The sequence below is a fragment of the Terrapene carolina genome, unplaced genomic scaffold (genome assembly GCF_002925995.2).
Source record: "Terrapene carolina triunguis isolate 2854851 unplaced genomic scaffold, T_m_triunguis-2.0 Scaffold714, whole genome shotgun sequence".
Classification (NCBI taxonomy): Eukaryota; Metazoa; Chordata; order Testudines; family Emydidae; genus Terrapene; species Terrapene triunguis.
In genome coordinates this window covers 6,109,377-6,125,269 of record NW_020665065.1, presented here as the reverse complement: position 1 = coordinate 6,125,269, position 15,893 = coordinate 6,109,377, and the positions used below count along the sequence as shown (strand labels likewise).

General features: G+C 40.1%; 1 protein-coding gene across 2 annotated transcripts in view; it reads right to left on the bottom strand.

Annotated features, from left to right (window-relative positions):
* The window catches only part of GNB1 (G protein subunit beta 1), an 88,247-nt gene extending 85,428 nt beyond the window's left edge, over positions 1 to 2,819 (bottom strand). The window contains exon 1 of one of the 2 annotated variants that reach the window (XM_024201699.3): positions 2,575 to 2,819. The gene's annotated coding sequence lies outside the window, so the exon portion shown is untranslated. Of the gene's footprint in view, positions 1 to 2,570 lie in introns of both variants that reach the window. The other variant, XM_024201698.3, reaches the window with a different exon arrangement.
* Positions 2,820 to 15,893: the final 13,074 nt, after the last annotated feature.

Here is a 15,893-nt window from a genome sequence, read left to right as displayed (position 1 = left end):
TAGAAATAAGTTTAACACCAGTATAAATAAAAAACATCATCATAAACTACCAATAGGAAAATTATACATTTCAGGAATATACAAGATGACATTTTAAAAAAAATATAATGTAATTTTAAAGTATGACGTGTACCATATAAAACACAGAAAAAGGTTTTAATATCCAAATAACCTTTTTCTTCCACCTCTCAATAATGGAAAGAATAATGACCTAAGTATGACAACTATTTCAGGTCAAATGCAGTTTTAAAAGCCTCCACAAATCATCTGAACATTTTCAAGCAGAAGGGAGCTTCTCCTTTGTATCACAAAAATGACTACTTGGGGTCTGATTATTATTATTAGACTGGTAAAACAAGTCTAATTCATACAGGCAATTCATTACAAAGCCATTCATACAGGATTTTATATACACATTCTGGATTATGGAAAAAAAAAATTTTTTTAAAGTCTATTTGTGGCTAAAATAGAAAAAAGAAAAACGTTCCTAAATGCCATTATAACGGGCATTAGATGGTAGAACAAAATCACGTTACTGTTTTATCCAGTCACAGCCTATGTGAAAATTTCAATAAAACTATTTACTCCTCCCACTTAGTCTATCCTCCCATATATTTGGGGGAAAACCTACAAAAATTAAAACAGGAAGAAAAACGTTTGTTTTACCAGTCCCCCAAACCCCTACCCACCACAAAAAAATAGGAGAAAGCAAGCGAAAAACAAAAGACATCCAAAATACAAGGAATAAGATCTAGTTTGGCAGAGCTATGATGAGGAGGAGTTGAAAATGAGAGAGCTGCCTTGCTGCAAACGCCATCTTGTTGCAGTTATTGGGCCCAGGCACAGAAGGATCCATTCATTCACAGCAAAAAGAAAATCAAACACACACCCTCGGTAAGCTGCAGACACCAAAAACAACTGCACTATTATCACCTCGCTCCCCAAAAATACACTCTTATCTAAAAAGACTGATGCATAGCACTTAAGAAGAGTTTAGATCTCAGTGCAATCTTATTTTTTTCACATACATTTTACATATAAATCGACAGCACTTTGTCTTGATTCACATCCTTGTGCTCAACAAACAAGCTTCAAAATGTGGAATAAGCCTCCAACGACTAAGTGCAGAAATGATCAAACTGCAAAATGTTTTGTCTCTCATTTCATTTTCAGTTTTAAATCCCTTCCCCTTGAGTTCAGTCAGTTATCTGTAAGAACAATTTTGCTGGATTTTTTTTTAAAGCTTCCTTTTATTGTAAGATGTTCTTTCCTCTTTGTTTCTAGTGTGTAGACAATACCTAAGAATGTGGCAGTTAACATCATGGAAAGGATGCCTTATTTGAAATGAGTCCCAAGTAGTGACTTGTTCAGAGAATATTGAAAAACCACATTTGTTAAAATTTCAGCTAATCTTCACAAGTGATGAATTGACATCTTGGAATAACCTCTATGTCATCCTGACTCTTTTCTAGACAAGATTTTTTAAAAAAAAGTCTTGCCTATTCCCTAATTTCATATTCATTACTTAAAATATACACATGACTGTACATCTTTTTCATTTTTATATGCAGTTTTAGAATTGAAATTTAAAAAGCTACTTTGAAAACACCTTTAATGGGTAAAAAATGTACTGAAAACCTTTTCATAACTAAACTGTGAATTTGGGGGGCGGGAGTTGTTTTTAATATTTTTAACATTTCTTCCATGGAGAAACTCCCTTATTCTGCTGTAGCAAACATCCTCCATGATCTTTGATATTACACTTACAGGGACACAAAAATATGCAGCACCATAACAGATGGAGGAACAACAAATATGCAAGCTAGATATATCCCTTAGCTATGTTTTTTAACAAGACTACAGACCATACCCACCCTTCCTCCCACAGCAAAAAACAGGGTGAACCCATCCTCCAAGCCTCAGATATTCCCTTTTCTGGGCTAGGGGCTGCTAAGAGCAGTCTTACCCTGTTTGTCTCACCCTTGTCGCCTCAATTTTCCACCATTACAGCACAGACACACACCACAGCATTTTCTTGAGACCCCCCCCCCCACGCAACACTCCCTCTGTAGGGCTCGGTTTCTTTGCCAACTCACCTTTATACCTTAACGCGCGCACACACACACACACACACACACACACACAAAGAACAGCACAGTGCCTAGTGTAAATCACTCCAGCCTAATTGCAATTAAAAATGGAACCCTGCAAAACCCCGGGTTCTCTTCCCTTCTTGTCTTAAAAAACCCTTCAAAAGAAAGACTGTCTCCCACTCCTACCCCCACCTCTTCCTCCTCCAGCAGCTACAGAGAGACTTGCTAGGGAAGCTGAAGGGGGGTATTTTCAATCTCTCTATGCTAGTAGGCGCTGGACAAGCCGGGGGCAGGGGAGATCGGGGGCACGGGGCGGCTGCTAGTGAAGGGGAGGGATTGATGGGGGGGCAGAGAGCAGGAGAGGAAGAAAAGGGGGTGAAAGGGGCGGGGAGACCCAGGAAGAAGAGTCATGGGGAGTGGGGCAGCGGCAGCCAGTGCAGAGGGAGTCTCCGCGGGAAGGGGTCCCCAGGCCCTTACCTGCCCCTCCGGCCGCTGCTCATTAACGGGGCCGCTGTGTCCGCCGCCCGCGGCCCCTGCCCACTCCAGCTGCGTCCCCACCGGGCTGGGGGAAGCCACCCGCGCTGCGTCTGGCCGATCCCGGGGAGGTGGCGGCTCGTGGGGGGTCCCTGGCTCTCGGCTCCTCCTTGCGCGCTTGGTCCCCGCTCAGCTCCCCGCAGCCATCGGGAAGCGGAGCCAGCCTGGGCGCGGTAACCGCCCCGCCCGTGCGGCCCGGCCGGGAAACCCCGGCTGCCGGTCCCGCCCCGCCTCCTGGGCCGGCCCCCGGCCCCGCCCCGCGCCCAGGGCGGCTGAGGAGGGTGAGAAGGGCACTGAGGAGATGGAGCATGAGGCGGCATGGGAGGAGGGGAGGGCAGTAAGAAGGGCAGTGGGGGAGGAGGGGAGGGAAGTGGGGTGAAGCAGCACTAGCGGTGAGGGGCAAGTGCGGGAGCCGGGGAGGGAGAGAAGGTGAGGGGCACTGGGGTTCGGGAAGCAGGGGCCACAAAGGGAGTAAGCATGAGGGGGGCTCTCAGAGTTGAGGAAGAAGCGTTATTTGTGGTGTAAAGCTCCTGGTAGTTTTAAGCGCGGGAGCTTTAGCACTACACTAGCCATCCCCAGCACCATCCCAGGATTCATGTCCACCAGACAGAGCCAGCCCATCTCACACAAAAGCTCTTTAATTAGCCTCTCATTAAACGATGGGGGGGAGAGGGAGATAAGGAGGGGATGAGGAGATCGGGGATCAGGCCAAGTGAAGTTTTCTAGTTATGCAATTTATTTCTGTCTTCGGAACCATGAAACGCAGAGTGGTCAGTTTCACTTTCTGGTTCCCAGGCTCCATACTGCAGCGTTTCATTTGTGTATTTGGTCCTGCCTCAGCACAGGGGCTGGACTTAGCTTCTGGAGGTCTCTCCAGCCTTGCATTTCTATGATTCTATAGGGGAAATGTTTAAATCCAAGGGTAACAGTCTCCGTGTCAGGACAACCTTTCCAGCAGTTTAGGTTTTGTAAAGGGTCACCAACTTTTTTTAAAAAGTTAAATTTTGAGCCTAGCCTAAGCAAAGGTGCCCTTGCAAAGAAAACAATTCCTTTTATTATAAAGTGAACATACTTACCATGAGAATAAATTATCTCCCCAAAAGAAAGTTGGGCTTGAAGAAAGAAAAGGACATGACAATAGTCAGAGTTTTTTTATTTTTAAAGATATAAGAAACCTATTCACTTTCAGGATCTTGGAGAAAAAGCTACTAAGCAAGAAGTTGGAAGTAGTTCTCTGTTGGTTTCTGAGTCCTGGTGGTAAACTAAGCAGTGACATAATCTAATATAATCAAACACAGATATCCCTGTAGGGTTTTATTTGTATTGCAGCAATGCCCATAGCCCCAACAGATTGGAACTCAATTGCACAAATCTATAGTAAGAGATAGTCCCTACTCCAATGAGTTTAATCTAAATAAGCAAAAGCAAGGATGGGGAACAAAAGTATTATTCTTATTTTACAGCTGGGGATTAAGGTACAGAGAGATTAAGTGATCTCCTGCATCCCAGTTTAGTGACCTAGCAACAAGACCTGCTTTCCTAATGGCACAAAAGTAAGTATACAGATACACCAGTCTTTTTCCATTAACAGTCCCACATGCATTTTCCTGTACTTTATTACATTAAGTCACATGTGAGGATTTCTCTTCTTGCCTAACTAGTTATAATGAAGCCCATAAAGACCAAACAAACTCTTTAAAATATACCCAGTAAAACCCACAGAAAAAAGGTGGCTTAAAATCCTGTCTGTATGTGTACTGATAAAGCTAAAAAAGAAAAATAAGACCAATTGCTTAATAAACCAAAGAAAATAAGTTGCTCCTTATAGCTTCAAAACTTTCCTCTGTAGGTCAGTAATTGTCTCCTCCAGGATTTAAATTGCCAGGTATGTGAGGAAGTGCATGCTGGGAAACGTGTTTGTTTAAGAAAAAAAAGTGACCCCTCCACCCCCTCAGAATTGGGTGGTTATGAGTAGTTACTAAGAGTAAGGATAGTGTTGGTGATTATGATTCAAGAGAATGAGTTACTTGATGTGTGTTAGTATAATGTGAAGTAACTCAGGTAACTATGTCTTTGTTTATTTTTGTTTGTATAATAACTATTCAAATGTGTTTTGAAAAATCCTACATCCTGTGTTTGAAGTTCAGGACTCAACCCTCAAACTTACCAGTAACAAAACAGGAAATGTTACTTAGGTGTCTAGAGCAGAATACTGAGCATCACAACTCTTGGGTTACATTCCCAGTTCTACTATTGTTCTGTTGTGTAACCTCAGGCAATTTGCTTATGCTCCATTCCTAAAAGCATTTATGGGTGTTTATCTCTATGGACAGGTACAGTCCCACTGAAGTCAATGGAACTACTCATGTGTAAAGTTGGGCATGTGCTTAGAGGTCCACGTTCCACAAGATTGCAGCCTTGATCTCTCTTATGCTTAATTTCTCCCATCTGTAAACTAGTGATGAGATTTAACTACTTCAGAGGCTTATTGTCTGCTTTACTGGGTGTTGATAAAGTGTTTGAAGTGTAATTATAAACACAACTACTGCAATGTTCCAGTCAAAACAGCCTCTCCTCTGAGTAGTAGGGTTTCTTAAAGGGTATGTTTCATAACTGTTTATAGATATATACATGGGGATTTTTTTAAACACTGAGATTAAAATGTAATTTTGATACCCTAAAATTTGTGTTGAATGAAGGGGAGACCACCCAGTATTAAATATACAAAAAAGAGATGGCATATAGAAGCTAAAAACATGTACTGTTAAGCAGAGTTCAGGCCCAAGTGCTCTTGTGGAATTTCATCAGCTTTAATTGCCAAAACAGCTTGCCCATTTCCAGTCTGACTATGTCTAGAAGTGTCTTGGCAGATTTAAAGTCCAAAAAGGTATTTTGTCTTTAAACAAGGATCTGAGCTTGTTGAGAAATAGAAAACCACCTTTTAGTCTTCTCAGTGGTATTTTTCCCTGGGGTTAAGTCCCATCTCCTTCCTTGTATTGCTAGACTTAAATATATATGGCATGAATCATTTGTTATAACCATATAATAACAAACCAGTGAACATTTCTTCCCCATAATTTCAAGCACCTGTGACACTAGATGACACACATTCCTACTGCTTTGCCCTGCTTTATATGTCTGCTCCATTCTCACATGCTACTCATAAAGGGAAATTTACATAAATCCTGAGCTTTTAGAAAAGATGCCTTCAGAATTATAGACTACTCCTCAACAAGGAATCCATTTCATTTTTACCTTTTTCAGTATTATATGAGAATTAACTAACTAAATTCTGTGCTATGTTAGATGTGGGCTATGCAACCTACTTCAGTATATGAGAGGTTTGGAAAGGGAGTTGAACAGATAGAACCTAGTCCAAGTGTCTAATTACAAGTTCTTCCTCCCTAAGTGCATACTCACAATGCAGCTTTGGAGCAGTTCCTGTTAGAAATGTTCCTAGTCCAGTTGCTTAATTATGACTCATCTCCCAACAAAAATTATGAATAATATGAAGTTATACTATTAGCCTGAAAAGAAAAAAGGGAGGACATTGTCCTGTTTATTTATTTATTTATTTATTTAAACACTTACTAACTGGAAAAGTTAGTTCTATGCATTTTAAAAACTGTCAAAATGGTTTCTCTTTGCTGTCTGTACATAGATAATTTGAAAGTTAAGGTGTACACATAACATCCATTTTGCAACACAGCAAATGCCTAATTTTTACATAATATATTATATAAAATGAAATGTGCTTAATACTATAACCCAGGACAAAAGTATGCTGTAGTCCCCAAAGAAAAGTGAACATATTATAGGAATCTAGTAAAGTTTAGCTGTCAGATGCCAGCTGAAACAATGGTTGGAATTTTGAAACATATTTGCTAGTGTAGCTATGGCCTGGCTAACTAGGCTTCAGAAGAAATTTCCTCTGTGAGCAGGTTATTCCATAATTCTCCATTATGGAATTTCTTGCACTTTCCTCTGAACCATTTGGTATTAACTGCTGTTAGAGACAGGATACTGAACTAGCTGGACCTTCAGGCTGATCTGGTATGGCAATTTCTATGTTCCTTTGAAAACTGCTTCAAACATGGCTACAAGGCTTCACATGGTTCTAGACTGAGGCTGTTTTTTACTATTACGTTCCCAGAAACCCTATGATCTTGGGAAGCAAGAGTCTTGCAGGTTGCACTCTAACATAAGATCAGTGTTTTACGGAGAATTACACATTGCTAGTAAAGCTGTGAAAAATCATTGTTCACTTGCACAGGAGCTATAAGCCTTTTGTGTGGAACACAAAGAAGATGGTTGATAACATGAGAATATTCAACTTAGTGTAGTTATCACTATGAAACATTTGCAAGTAGGGAGCAATTGTGCCACACGCAATTTTTGTCAGCTGCCAGTTCCAGACTTAGAAGACTTCCCCTTTAGACCAAGATAGTATTTGATTTCATACACAGTGAAGAGCTATATTCTAGCTTTTAACGCCCAGGCTTCACTCACACTCTTGCAGTCATGTGATTGCTGCTGACACACAAAAATTGAGGTCCAAGGGTTAAAAATATCTGTGCAGACATTAATGTGTAAACATTAACTTTGGAACCATTGTGTACCAGAAATGCTGTCTCCGCCCTGCCCCCCGAAGGTCTTGCACTGAAAGGTGGAGTTGTCAAGTGGTTAGAGCAGGGAAGTGGGGTAACAATTACTGGGTTGTTTCTTGCTCTGCCACACTTACTTATGATCTTGGGCAAACCTTTTCACCTGTCTATGGCTCAATCATCCCATCTGTAAAAGAGTTACAATAATACTTGCCCACAGGGGTGTTGTGAGACTTAGTGTTCATAAAATGCCTTGAGATCCTTGCATGAAAGGTGCTAGAGAAGTGCAAATATTTTCATTCTAGTGCTTATGCTTGGTTAGGATTGGGTTAAAAATAAATGGACTCAGACATGACAGTTTCTTCTTTTGTTTGTTAGATCTTGTTTGGCTTAGCAATATCTTTGATTCAGCAGGTCTCTCATCTTCACCAAAGTTACATAATATTTTAAAAGTTGCAGGGAATTGAAAGTGTTATTTACCTGAAGGTTATTTTATATTTCAGATTTCCAGGTGCCTAGAATTAATACACTGGGTCTCAATATTAAGCAAATAATTTGCAACTTTTTAGAACACGTAATGTTAGTCTACCTATAACTAAATTCCATATCTTCTGTTCCCAGCATGCACTGGGGCTTCTTGTGCAAAATTTGAGAAAACCTCTCTACTTTGATTGTCCTAAAATATGGTCAGGAACATATCTGGGATCATTCTTATTCAGTAGGTTATTACATCTAAGCTTAACCTGCTTCATTTTTACAGAACTAATATACACTGATTATCTACATCCAGAGCAAGTGAGTTTTGGGCCAAAAGCTATATATTGAATGAAGTAGCCGAGAGAGAGAGGTGTGTGTGTGTACGTACGTGCGTGCGTGCGTGCACACGCGTGCCTGGGCACAAAATCTACTTTCTTGCCCTTTAACATGTTGCAAATGAAAAAAAGATAAGTAACATTTTTGATAGATAGGTGAAATATTATCTTAAGTCAGTAAGTAGAATTTACAATACTTGCACGAATGATAAAAGCCCTGATCCTGCAATAAGCTTTGTGCTAGACCAATTGCAGAACTTGGGCCTAATTTATTATATCAAATATCTTGCATATTATAATGAACTTAATTCCATTATCATTGCAAACAATTAATAAAGTAACATTTAAAACCCATTACAAACTTTAATCTGGATACCCATTGTTTAATGTTGCAGATGTTATGGATAGCAATTGCTATACAACTTAATGGTAAAATGGAATTATTCTATTTATACATATGCTTAGAATTTTATTCCTAGGGCTTGACTGTCATAAGGGCTGAGCGCCTGCAGCTCTCACTGACCTTAAAAGGAACCACCAGGAGCATGCAGTTAGTGACAGTTTCAGTAGGGGCTCCAAAACTGGGCATGAGATTCAGTGACAACTGAAGTCAGTTGACTTCCATTTGATCGATTGATTTCAGTGAGCATTGACTAAGGTCTTTTGAGAGAAATAGTGTTATCTCAGATGACAGGTGTCTTAAAAATATAATTATATGACAGAAAGATTAGGTGTAAAAGCAATTTGCAAATCATCAAATAGGGCTGTGAAAAAAGAGTATTGTTTAGATAGCAAATTACCAGCTAAAATTCAACCAATTTAGTTTGGGGGATACACTTATTTCCCTATACCAATTATCTTCTCTTTTCTATTGCCAGACATTTAATTAAAAAGAGACATTGTAAAAATTAAATATTTCTAACTTCAGATACCCTTTCAGGGAATAATCTGAAAGTGTGATTTAAGAGTGATTTAAGAGTGTTGTGTGATTCTGGAATATGAGATGGTCTCTTGGTTTATTATTTTGGTTGTTTTTAGAAATTGTAGTCCCCTAAAATTACTCAGTTGGAAGTCAAAAAATAGAAGCCTTAGCAATATGTACTTTTCTGCTACTCGTGCATTATTGTTGTACGTTAAATGGAGCCATAGAACTTTTTCTTTTTTCTGCATTGTCTTAGGGAATGGTATTTATATCTGTCTGGTGATAATTACCTGCTTTTCCCAGAGTCTAGGAGCAACTGAACTCGTCATAAGATTCATACAGCATTTTACTTGGATATAATTTGTAAAGTTCAAATCATTCAGATAAAACAACAATACTATTTGTATGCAAAAATTAATCACTTTCTAAGAAACAGGGAAAACTGCTGACAAAATACTCTACAACAAAACATATTATATTTCTAAACAATATGTAATAATGTCACTTGCAAATAATCTCTTTTGTGAACGGAGTTATACTTTGGGGACTAAATTAAGTCTTTGCTCTTCTTGTTTGACAAAGATCATTCTCTCTTGGAGTATCTGATATATCCCTCCTTCCTTCTCTCTTACTTTAAATGAGTTTCTCTGACTCCTGCATATTTGGAAAAGGATAACATTCTCACTTTAATTGTTACACAGAAAAGACCTAATACAGATGTCTCTGAAAATGCTAGATAAGTAGGTACTGCTAAGGATTGTTCATTGAACATTGTTGGTGTACTTGAACCTGTACAGTATTTAGGGAAAAACCAAGTCCCTGCCTGCCAGGTGTTCAGCAGGGCTATTATGTTTTGGTTTAGTGAAAAAGTAACCTTTATTAATCTTTTAAATTAATAAAATTTGTTATACAACACTTAGGGCAATCTAAAATGATTTGACTGAATTCTTTATCTTTCTTTCTGTCTAAAAATGTATATAAGTTAAACATGAGTTGGCGAGTATTTTATATGTAATTTAAGGAATGGCAGAAAAAGTAGAAATTTGGCAAAGGGACTAGAAAGAGAATTTGAATGGACTATTAATAGCCAATCAAGTATCACTGGCTGATTAGTAATAGAGGTAGTAAATATTTCTATTAGTGCTCAAAAACCCCAATTAGGGGCCTCGTGGTGCTGGGGATGTACAAATACAGATAAGAGGCAATCCTTGCTTTCATTTGCAGTCAGGGACTGTAAAGAACCCAGATTTTGGTGATGAGAGAGGATTCTGGAACTGGAAGATTTTAGAAATAGACTGAGATCGATCTTTAAAAGGGAAATATCAGAAAAATGGCTAGGTAAAAATTACATATTATTCAACAATCCTGCTTCTTGTGGTATTCAGAATCTTATCTGCTTACCTTACTGTTAAAAATAAGATTTTATTACCTTTTAACCAATTTACATTACAAAGCCACCACAGCAGTGGGAGAACAAGTTGGATTCTATTCTAGCTCATGCAACACCTTGAGAATTGTTAACCAATTTCCTGTTGCAAATCTTTATTAAATAGTGATAGTGCATAAGCCAGAAAGAACCCAGCTTTACTTTCAGATCCCAGGTTGAGTTTGCAGGGCTGCAGCATTAACTTCTATGGCAAATCATGCTGGGACTTCCACTGGTTTGGAGGGGATCCCTGCCCAACCCCAGCTCCCTCGGAACCTGCTAATGACCCAGTCAAGTGGATGATAGCATATGAACTTCTCTCTCCCCTTTATGTACACCTATCACTTCAACTTTTCTCCATCAGAAATTTAGGAGTGGATGAACCCTCCTTAGCTTATAGCCTTTAAGGTCAGAAGCTGCGGATGAACTCTCTAATAAAGGTCCCACCTGAAAGTGCACTCCAATTTGTGCAGTCCTATTACTGGATGTGTAGATTATTTAATGTGTGTGACCTCCTCCCTACTGCTGTTTATATTTTCAATAATTTCATTTAATCCATGTACTTATGTGTTCATGCATATTTATATTTGCACCTAATACCTTGTCTAAAACATGTTTAAAAAACCCATAAAGCAAAAATGTTAATCTTACACTTCAGTCAAAACACAGTCAGGCTTGGACTTAGTCTTAGTCTGATCTCTTCCAACCAGCAGTTTCATAGCCAGTGTCTTTTGTCTGAGATACTGTACACAAACAATTCTGGGAAAAGCTCAGTGCCAAGGAAATTATTGGCAAAGGTTTACAGACCTATTCAGATTTTGTTAGTAGCCCTAGTAGGGGTAGATTGGTTATTTCTAATGATTTTTAATGTCTAATACACTAAGGCCAAATTTTAATATAATACAGTATCTAACAAAATGTTAGTTCCCTATCCTGGCATGTAATTTTCTGCAATTCCTGTACATAGCATCTGAATTGGCACAACATAATGTGGCATTGTTTTATTTCCAGGGAGTATTCTTGGTAGCTATATGTACTGATTAAATGTTTATACATATCTGTGTTTATATATAACAGGGAGAATAGGTCCATAAATGGCTATTAGCCAGAATGGGAGGGATGGTGTCCCTAGTTTGTGTTTGCCAGAAGCTAAGAATGGGCAACAGGGGATGGATCACTTGATGATTACCTGTTCTGTTCATTCCCTCTGAAGTACCTGGCATTGGCTACTGTTGGAAGACAGGATACTGGGTTAAGTGGACCTTTGGTCTGACCCAGTATGGCCTTTCTTATGTTCTTATATAAGTTAGGTGGAAGTGCAGATAATTTATAATAAACTAAGGGCAGAATTTGCCTGTAAAGATATTTCCGCAAAAGCTTTGTAAAAGGTTAATTCAAAATCAGATGTTTTGAGTAAACTCCTATATACCTAGATTTACTACATATATCTATTCGCTTACGAAAATATTTATTTTCACCTCATATAGGGATAACATTTATTAATATACTATGGGGGAAAAGTTTCACTTGGGGTAACATATATTGTCATAGAGTCCATGAGCTCCTTTCATGATCATACGTTAAAAAAAAATCTGTTATAAATGAGAAATTCAGAACCATATTCCCCACCATCAATACAGGTGGTAAATATCCCAGGTCAGATCCTAAGCTGGTGTAAATTGATGTAGTCCCATTTAAGTCATACAACTATCCCAGTTTACAGCAGCTAAAGAACTAGGATCCTCCCCAGAGTGATTTCTATGGGAGTTCCCAATTCCAGCAGCCTCCTCCCTAATCTTGCTATCTGCAGGCATTGCAGTGGGCCACCATCAGGCTAGGTCTACACTACCCGCCTGAATCGGCGGGTAGAAATCGACCTCTCGGGGATCGAATTATCGCGTCTCGTCGGGACGCGACAATCGATCCCCGAATCGACGCTCTTACTCCACCAGCGGAGGTGGGAGTAAGCGCCGTCGACGGGAAGCCGCGGAGGTCGATTTTGCCGCCGTCCTTACAGCGGGGTAAGTCGGCTGCGATACGTCGAATTCGGCTACGCTATTCGCGTAGCTGAATTTGCGTATCTTAAATCGACCCCCCCCTGTAGTGAAGACCTGCCCTCAGACTCTTCTGATGGTGTGTATTGAAACAGAGCAAGGACTGTAACATTTCCTGTCTGTTGTGTTTATGTCTGTGTGAAGGCAGGTGTGCAATTTGGTGGTCTTGTAAGGGGATTGATGGAAAAGTTAGCCTTGATTTTGATCTGCTTTGAAATCTCATCCCATTTGGTCCAATAACAAAAAAAGAAAAAAACAAATAAAAAAGAAACACACCCAAAAACCTCACTCTGCCAGAATCGTTAACTTGCCTTTCCTCAAAACTACATGAAACTTTGAGTTTTTCAGCATTTTAACCCAGAACCATACATTAGCCCCAGCTCCATTCAAAGGGATCATGAACCTTTTGCCTACGCTGGAGCTTTGTAGGCTTGCTGTTCTTTGCCAACTCTTATTAACAATGCAATGAAAATCATGGCTGTTGGTTTCCAAGGAGGAGCTCAGGTAGCAAATTGTCTAGATCACATTCCTTTTTTTAGATTTTTTTTTTTAATTCATAGTCAATACTCAGTGAGCACAGGAGGAGGAAAAGGTGGGAGTAACTAGCTCCATCTCCTTAATTACATTCATAAGTTCCACGGTTTCTTTCAGCTTGCCTATTGCTATGGAACAAAAAAGTTATTTTAAATACTTTCTGAGACGGGAAAACAGAAAATTAGCAACAGTATTGTGGCCAGGAGGGAGTCTTCAGAGAGGATCTTTAAGGAGGAAAGTGAGGTGCGGGGAGAGGAGAAGCTAGTTAGGAGGGTTATAGCATGATCTGATAGTAAGAGCAGGAAGGTCAGGGAATCAGGATTCCTGAGTTCTATTCATAGCTTTTCCCTGACATGTAACAGGGAGTCACTTACCTGCTCTGTACTTGAAATTACTCATCTGTAAAATGGGTACATCTGGGAAATGGATCCTAGCACCAAACGTGTAGCTGCAGCATCAGTGTGGATGTGGGTGTACGGAGTCTGGGTCATGCACAGCTCAGCAATGTGGACTCTCAGAGGCAGGTTTGGGTAGCACATGCCTATACGCATGCTAGCTCGGACCTGGATACATGTTGCAGCGTAGATGTATTTTAAAAAATCACAGCGGTGTTGAGAGGCTCTTCATAAGCCACTCTGTGATCCTTTGAAGAAAGGCACTATATAAATATGCAAAGTAGTATAAACAAATGAGAAAAGGTGCCTTTTTCCCAAATAGATGTGAAAGCAGTGTAAAGAAATGCACGATTTTGGTTGACAGTAGCCTAAAGTCTGCTGCATGAAGAAGGCAGTGGGTATGGCTTGGAGATCCATTCCCCAACCACAAGATAACATGGAGAATAAAGACAACTGAAGGACAGTAGTATTCCTGTAGGCCTCATCCTAGTATCTTAATGGGCAAATGAATTACCAGTAAGTACATGTAAAATACTCCTATAGATATGCATCTCCCCTTATACATCTTATTCCTGGTTTGAGATTAAATAAGGTACATGGGGACAGTGCATATTGCTCTACCTCCACGTGCTCTAGTGGTCCTCATACATACAGTTGCAATTCCTGGCAGACCTAGACCAAGCAGCTTTTATTTCAAGGGGCAACCCTCATTCATCATCTAATAACCTTCCCCCCCACATTAAATCAATGTAGTCAGCATCCCATACTTCAGCTATATAATGCCACCCAAAAGTTCATGTATAGTGCCTTTCATGAGTAAATCTCAAAGCACTTTACAAAGAAAGTTAGTGTTGTTACCTCCATTTTACAGATGGGGAAATGGAGGCACAGAGACATGAAGAGTCTTGGGCAAGGTCAGCCAGTGGCTAGTGACAGACCAGGACCCAGGTCTTATGAGTCCCAATCTAGTGCCTTGTCCACTAGGTCACATAGTTTTGCAAAGAGCCCATAATGTGATACAAATGTATGATTCTGCAGTGTGTATTATTTTGTACCACAAAATAACAGAGGGTGCCTGTTAAATCAAGCTTTGTTCTGTATTTTTCATACATTTGTCCATTTTTCCCTTTGAAACATAGGGGATTGCCCAAGCTGGTCCTGCTCACTTGTGCTTTGCCCTTCCTCTTTTTCACCCCTTTCCATTTTCCATTTGTTCAAACTGTGCTGGAAAGTCCCCGTGGAACAGTCTTTTTGTGTGTTTCTCTGCAATCAGAATTGTGGCCAGGCACTTCTTCCGTGTACTGATGATTATGCATCGGGGTCTTGCTCTGTTTTTCCTTCATATTCATGTGTGTATCCTTAGCCAGCATTTTGCCCTATACTTTTAAACTCATTTGGCCAGATCTTTGCCTCTAGAAGAGCTCCTTTGCCCCACCCCAGCTGTGCAAAGGGTCTGTAAAGCTGCCCTAGCTGGATAAATGGATATTTTCTCATCATAGAGGAATCTCCATGTGGCATAAAGCCAATATAGCTGGCTCTGTGCTCCCTCTTCTGCCCCTCCCTATACCCACTATAGGGAGCATGACCAGAGTGCTGCTGTGCTTTGGTGATCCTCAACCAGAGTACTGATTCCTTGGGGACTGTTAGCTGGTACAAATTAAAGCAGCCCGGTGGTTGATCAAACTTGTGCTGAGAGCTGAACCAACCCCTGGCAGCCCCAGATATTGGGAGAGTGCAAAATTGATGTATAGACACCTTTTTCTATCACCTCAGGTTATGCATTGAGCTTAGGTCAGCTAAATCTGGGGATTGGACCCTGTAACTATGCCCTGTCCTCAGCATATGTAAGGAAACTAAAGGAGAGGGTGTGAGGGTAGCCACAGTCAGGTATATAGAAGCCTGTCTCACCTTCCCTCCCACACACAATTACTGTAAATGTAATAATGATGCTGGATACAGCAAAGTGAATCCCAAGTGATAAGTGGCATTATCATCATAATGATCAGACCCTGTGCTATATATTTCTGTGTTTTCTGCTAACTAAATGACCTTTGTATTACCATTTCAGTGGCATGAATTCAAACTCACGAAGCAGCTGATGAGTAGACGTTAATACTAAATATTTTTTCCCTTTTAAGGGGCTTTTCCTCAGGGGGATCATTGCCTCATTGAACAAGTAACAGATAAACAACGGGTACCTTGGAGATGCAGAGAGTTTAGGATCCACTTTGAGGATTCAGCCTAGCTACTGAAATTTCCATGATGTCAAATGCATCCGTCCTGCAGTAAAGTGTGCCCATGGGAAATACCTCCAAATACAAAGGAGAATCCGCTTATCAAGTTGCATGTCAGTTTCCTACAGAGCAGTCTTTACTCCTTGACAGAATGCAGTTTCAGGAAATGGCCACAGCCATCATAGGGAAGCTGTTACAAAACATGCTGGAATTATTGACGAGAGCGCTGTTCCTCCAAATAGACCATGTCTTATTTTATTGCTGCAACTGCAATGTAGCTTCCGT